Here is a 6,285-nt window from a genome sequence, read left to right on the forward strand (position 1 = left end):
CTATCTAGTAGCCTGTCGAGACTTCAGGAAGAGACGTGAACGTTCAATAATATGACATGTTACTAGCGTCACGTGACCCGCGCTGTTGTAACAGTATGTTCACATGAAAACAAACTACTGGAGAAATGATTCTCACATGAAATAGCAGAATTTGGCTAGCATATAATTATGAACTGTACATTTAATGGTGAAAATTGTTGATTATGCTGTAGATAAATATATTCCTGCAGTGTTCTTGAAATTAATGTACTGTACTCAGCTGGAAAAGTCAGGCCTATGTCTTTGGTATTTCTCTACTTAATCATGTTAGTAACATTTGTGAAATTACTCTATGGCATACATTACCCACAAATATCCCACACAGCCGTTTTCTGAAAAAAAAAATATATTTTAGGCAATTAGGGAAAATTGGATTGATTATTAATCTTTGATCATTTTAATCATTTATAAATGCCCATCATGGCCAGGTGGTTAGGGCACTCGACTCGCAATCTGAGGGTCGCAGGTTCGAATCCCCGTTCCACCAAATATGCTCGCCCTTTCGGCCGTGGGGGTGTTATAATGTAATATAATCCACTATTCGTTGATAAAAGAGTAGCCCAAGAGTTGGCGGTGGGTGGTGATAACTAGTTGCCTTCCCTCTAGTCTTACACTGCTAAATTAGGGACGGCTAGCGCAGATAGCCCTCCTGTAGCTTTGCGCGAAATTCAAAAATAAACAAATATAATTTGTAATTTCACAACTTTCACAAATATATCAGATCAAATGTAAACACTATTTTCATGCTTTAATCTGCACATGTCTTGCACTACACTGATAATATATGATTTTTATGTCAAATAAAATGTTTTGCATAATTAAGTAACCTGAATTTGTTATGTCGACATTAAAAGGTGAATCCCACTATGGGGAATGGTATTTCGTCTTGATAGTCACTGTTATAATGAAGAGAATGTTAGCATTTCATCCAAAATGTTTTGTTCTAATTACAGAATAATAATATTAAGATATCTTAAGCTGTGTTTCACCAAGTTGATAAATTTACAGTATCATGAGCAATTCTTTATTTTTCTCTTTACAATAAGTGACTAGTTATGTACACGAGTTAAGCTACGATAACAATTGGAGGGTTGTAGTCCAGTCTTTAATTATAAGACCTTGCAAAGACCATTTGGAGGGAAGGGGCTCAAATCCAAAAAGATTTAGTAGTAGGTGAGGGGGGGGGTGAACATGACCATTCGGTCATAACACGGTGGAAAGGGGAGTCTTTGAAAGAGTGATATTGCTAAATTTATTGTCTTTAGATCTAGTACAGTAATGCATCATTGGTGAAATAGATGTGGAGATTTATGTTACTTCTTTTGGCTTGACAAATTTATTAAAATCAAATAACTATTATCCAAACGTCTATTTTAGATGGAAAAGGCTATAAGTTGTGAGGTGAGATCGCCTTGCCATTGACAGTTCAACACATAGCAATGGCGGCCACTTGCCATGCCGAAAATCGCGGGACTTGCAAATTAGTGTTATTTATATCTGTGGCAGTGACATTCTTTAATTCTTTTATTCTTATTTACATTGAAACACAAATATTTACTTAATAAAAGTGACTGTAATTCTACAATTATTTAAGCTAGCATAATAATATTATTACTATTTTACCAAGCTCTGTCAACATCAACTACTAAGTTTGTAGTATAATTTAAAAGTCACCATCTTTCATTATATGCTGCTGCATGTTAAAGATAAATTACTATTATATAATTTTCTTTATTTTTTTTTACTGTTCCCTGGTGGGATAGCTTTAAGTTCACGAAGTAAGGATGCTAAAGTCCGAGGTTCAACTCCCTGCAGTGGACACTGCATATAGCTCAAAGTAGTTTTTCTCTAAAACAAACACAAAAAAAAACGTGTTTTCAATTTCTTGGCAAAAAATATTTAATAAAACAATTAAAATGGATAACTTCATATTCTCAAGAAGTGGTAAGTATCAGCGGTAAGTTTACGGACTTGCAACGCTAAAATCCTGTGTTCAATTCTCCACGGTAAACATAGCGCAGATAATCTATTATGTAGCTTTGAGCTTTAAAAAGAAAAAAAAAAAGGCTCAAATACCATAACACATTATTCTCGCCACCTATCACCGAAAAATAAAATGAGTCACTGTTTCAATTAACAATGTGTCTTAACCAACTCTACCAATATAGTTCGAGATAGTTAGTTAGATAGAAAAATTTAGACTGCGTGAGTTTAACCAGAAAAAGTGTGTAGTGATGATATTTAAAGTGAAATTAACACAGATTGTTTTGTAATAACAGAGTAGCGAAGAATAACTGGTTTTGTCAATTTGTGTTCTAAAGTAATTGAATCAGCCTATGTGGACTTTGACGAAAAAAAGAAACAATTATTTAAAGCTCTGGATGCAACTGTGATAACCAACGGTGTAACGAACATTTGTATATACGTTCGACTTGTTTTAATATATTATTGTGTGCTGTTTGTTTATTGTTGAAATTTATCATCAACAAATTACTGACACCTACGGTAAATAATTTGGCCCACACATTCTTAAAACCTAACACGGGTGCTTCATTGAAAAACGTGTGTTTTCAATAATGTCGCTAACAATGAATTTAGTTGTTTCATATAAACCTATTAATTTGTAATTTTTTCATTAACTAGTTCTTACAATTTGTTTTTTTTTCATAAATGCTTGCTCAACCATTTCACAAAAGATTGTTATCATTTCTTTATATGTATTATAAAAGTTATTTCACTCACTGACACATGAAAGGGGATTGACAAGCCATGCCAGGTCCCAGTACTTTTGTAAAGTGAACTTTCGTTCATTCAAGGGGAAAGAAAATCAATTTTCGGAAAGCATTTGGGCTTTTGCATTTCTTTTTGGTGTTAACTATTTTCTGTTGAGCCTGCATACTTTGGAATATCATGAGTTATCTATACAATACATATTCTTGAGATTGTAATATAGACATATCGTGTTTTTCACCATCTTTAGTAATATCGGATTTTTTATCATTTTCATTTAGTCGGTTTCTATGCAGTTTTGAAATTGTTTTGTTCTAGTTACCTTTGTATCTTTATTTTCTATAGCAGATAACATCTATTCTACCCGTGAAGATGTTACAGTAATGTCTCGTTTCTATGTCAAAATGGTCAACAATTGTAAAGTCCTTTGCTGGGCGAGTGAATGATGTCTGTATGCTACAGCCAGTGAATACTGTGGGACAATTACTAGTCACGCGGTGATGCTATTGTAAAGAAAGTATACCAGCTTAATTGCTAAAGTTGAACCCATATACTTTCAGAGTTCTACTTGTTTATCAATGCGAATATCTCAATGGAGATCCATCCCAACGGAAGAAAACTGTTGATCAATTCACGGTCTAGTAGAGGCGATGTTTACAGTGTCTTATGCAGTTATGCGCACTGTTATGTCTATAATAAAAATTCACTTTTTTTTCAAACTTGTCTGATCTGTTTATTTCTCATATAACTTAAAACCCAATCGAGTTTTCAAATTCAGATTACTCTAGAAATATCTTGTTCGATCCTTCTGTTATTCACCAGACCTGTCCATTACTTGCGAGGAAATATGTAATATACCAGTATACAATAGTTGTACTATTTCATTCTCTTGAAACATGTTATACAGTAGTGGTGAATCATTTTCATAATTAAACAAAAAAGTTCGGTAAATTCATTTTGAACATTAAGTTTAAGGTTGTATTTTATTATTAAAATTTCTGACATGAATAACCTCAATTTTTCTGTGTTACAAATATTTTATGCCACTTTTCTGAAAATTCATATCTGTAATAGTTGGTTTTTATTTGTCTCATCCCAGTTCTATAAACATTAATTAACATGTGTCAATATAAAAATATTGCAATACTATGTACAATTTTTCCTTTATATTAAAGATATGTTCTTTCCAGCTTATTTGTTTCATTGATCTTGGATCAGAAAAGTTTAGTTTCAGAAAATAATGTAATTGCTTTTGTCTCAGTTGTATAATCATATACTTAACTCTAGTAGTATTTAAAGACGTTTTAATAGTTGAAAACAAGTTATGGGTAAAATACCCTTAAAATCTAATTACCTATTGCAGGGTTAGTCCAGTTATGCTGTAGGTATGAATCTTACATATTATATTTCTTGTATTAAAGACTTTACTACAATCTAAAATTAAACCATTAATAACTCATTATTTTTAAAATATTCTGTAATTTTGTCATTTAACTCAAGTTAAATGTCTAGATCGAAATTCTAGATAGAGGTGCTAACAAAAACTGTATTGCTTCAGTTACTTAAGTTATTTGTATGGCTATATTTTATATATATCGTATTTTGCTAGCTAAAGAGTAGAAGAACGCTTAGAAAGCTCTAAGGATGTGACGTGAAGTTTTTATCTAGCACATTAAGCTAGATAACTGTGAAGTGTGGAAAATGATTCTCAAGATAGAGATTGAACCAGTCAAAGGGTTAACTATCGCGGTTACTGTGTACAAGTAAGTTGATTGGTCGTTAAAGATTTGTAACGTAGACCTACAGCAACGTAGTCCGTGTTCAAGTTTGAAGAAACGTTAAAGGTCATCCACGGTGATAATCTTTGGAAGTACGTCAGTGAGGGAATGGTCAATTGAGAATTCGTCAGTAGAAATTCAACCTGATGTGGATGCCAGAGCTCCTGTTGAGACTACTTACAGAAGATCATCAAGATTGGAGCCTCCGGCAGAGACCCTCAGAGAAAACAAGGGAAAAGAAGCTATCTCATCAACATACCATGAGCTTTGGAAGAGAAAAACTACCAAAAAACTTGATGAATAGACAATTTAGTGTAGTGTTTTATTTTTAGTTTGTATTATAATTGGTCAAGGGACTTCACAATCTAAAAATAGGCAGTGTTGGAAACCATGTGTTTAATGTTGTAATTTTTAGGTAGAGGGTGTGGAACACCTAAAACGTTATAAGTATGTTTTTCTAGTATAGTCAAAGTTTGGTAGAAGTGAAGTGTGGAGAGTGATTTTCAAGACAGAGAGTGAATCAGTCAGTGTGTTATCTATCACAGTTACCTTGTACAAGTAAGTTGATTTGTTTTACGTAGTTAACGTCATTTATATCCTAGGCTTATAGCAATTTACAGCAGTGTTCAAGTTGTTATGGGAACTAGATGTTGAATTATTTTCTCCGGATAAGTTAAAAGACCCACTATAACGATATAAGTCAATGGCTAAACAACTTCATCAATAAGTGTTTAGTAGGTTAGAGAGAATTTTCCTTTACCTCCTAGCAATTTTTTGTTTTATAAATCCTTAGATATTTCTTTGGCCCGGCATGGCCAGGTGGATAAGGCGCTCGACTCGCAATCTGAGGGTCGCGGGCTCGAATCCCCGTCACACCAAACATGCTCTCCCTTTCAGCCGTGGAGGCGTTATAATGTGACGGTCAATCCCACCATTTGTTGGTAAAAGAGTAGCCCAAGAGTTGGCGGTGGGTGGTGATGACTAGCTGCCTTCCCTCTAGTCTTACACTGCTAAATTAGGGACGGCTAGCACAGATAGCCCTCGTGTAGCTTTGTGCGAAATTCAAAAAACAAACAAACAAATATTTCTTTACGTTAATGTTCCTAATAGCTTAAGGATTTAATTAAACTTGTTAGTAATATCTATATCATATTTTGAACTTTAGATGTAAATTAAAATTATATAGTAATTTCTAATTTATCTCTATTACATTTTGCAACATTCATTTCCTAGTCATTAATTTTATAATCATCAGAATATTTTTTTAGGCTTTGAGCATTTTAGCTCTTTGATATTATTTTTAATTTACCTAATTTATTTTTTAATACACTTTTATTCTTTTTAGTTTCATTTTTTCCAATTTCACTTATCTATTCATAATTACTTTTATTGGTGATTTTTAGATTCAACAATATACATGTATAAATAACAAAATGTCCATTTCACTTCAATCAAAGCTCTTTAACCCAGATGAAATCCAAAATGTTTATGAAATTTGTTTAATATTTTATGTTTTTCTTTTTAAAATATGCATTATAATTATACTTTAATTATACAAATTGTATATTTAGCATATACCGCAATTTGTTAATCTTAGTTGCATTTCAAATTTAAGTTTGGTCCATGGCGCTAGTAACTACAAATTGATAATTTTTTGTTCATTTATTGATATTGTTGCGTCAGCAGTCACATGACTACAGTGACGCAACGTTTCTAGACCTATCATGTACTTTGTCGA

The sequence above is a fragment of the Limulus polyphemus genome, unplaced genomic scaffold (genome assembly GCF_000517525.1).
Source record: "Limulus polyphemus unplaced genomic scaffold, Limulus_polyphemus-2.1.2 Scaffold641, whole genome shotgun sequence".
NCBI classification, from domain to species: Eukaryota; Metazoa; Arthropoda; class Merostomata; order Xiphosura; family Limulidae; genus Limulus; species Limulus polyphemus.